Source organism: Arachis hypogaea, chromosome 5 (assembly GCF_003086295.3).
Source record: "Arachis hypogaea cultivar Tifrunner chromosome 5, arahy.Tifrunner.gnm2.J5K5, whole genome shotgun sequence".
Taxonomy (NCBI): domain Eukaryota; kingdom Viridiplantae; phylum Streptophyta; class Magnoliopsida; order Fabales; family Fabaceae; genus Arachis; species Arachis hypogaea.
Window position 1 is genome coordinate 70,553,206 of NC_092040.1, and position 857 is coordinate 70,554,062.

The 857-nt window shown below is 39.9% G+C and overlaps 1 non-coding gene across 1 annotated transcript; it reads left to right on the forward strand.

The window, feature by feature from the left end:
* Positions 1-383: 383 nt before the first annotated feature.
* Positions 384-491, forward strand: LOC112805061 (small nucleolar RNA R71). Its single transcript, XR_003203673.1, has one exon. It is a non-coding gene; the product is annotated as a small nucleolar RNA R71 (small nucleolar RNA).
* The last annotated feature ends 366 nt before the right edge of the window (positions 492-857 follow it).

Sequence of the window (857 nt, forward strand, 5' to 3'; positions counted from 1 at the left end):
TTATTATTACTTGATGCGACCCGGTACACTTGCCGGTGAGTTTTGTGTTGGATCGTTTTCCACACATCAGCACTGCCGGATGCAACTTGCAATCCAGTCAAATTATGAGAAATTATATTGACTTGTTGAGTCAATATTTTGTTTTGAGCCAATATGGCATTCAGAGTATCAATCTCAAGAACTCCTTTCTTCTGAGTCATCCCATTATTCACGAAATTTCTTTCAAAAGTGTACATGAACTGGTTATTTGCAACCATCTCAATGAGTTCTTGGGCTTCTGTAGGGGTTTTCAGATGAAGAGATCCACCAACAGAATGGTCCAAGGACATCTTGGAAAATTCAGACAGACCATCATAGAATATAGATACGATGCTCCATTCTGGAAGCATGTCAGAAGGACACCTTTTGGTTAATTGCTTGTATCTTTCCCAAGCTTCATTGAAGGATTCACCTTCCTTCTATTTGAAGGTTTGGACTTCCACTCTAAGCTTGCTCATCTTTTGAGGTGGAAAAATTTGGTCAAGAAAGCATTGACCAACTTGTCCCAATTGTTCAGGCTTTCTCTAGGTTGTGAGTCCAACCATGTTCTAGCTTTGTCTCTTACAGTAAAGGGGAAAAGCATAAGTCTGTAGAACTCGAGATTAACCCCATTGGTCTTAACAGTATCACAGATCTGCAAGAATTCAGCTAAGAACTGATGAAGATCTTTCGATGGAAGTCCATGAAACTTGCAATTCTGCTGCATTAGAGAAACTAATTGAGGCTTAAGCTCAAAGTTGGTTGCTCCAATGGCAGAAATTGAGATGCTTCTTCCATAGAAGTTGGAAGTTGGTGCAGTATATTCACCAAGCATCTTC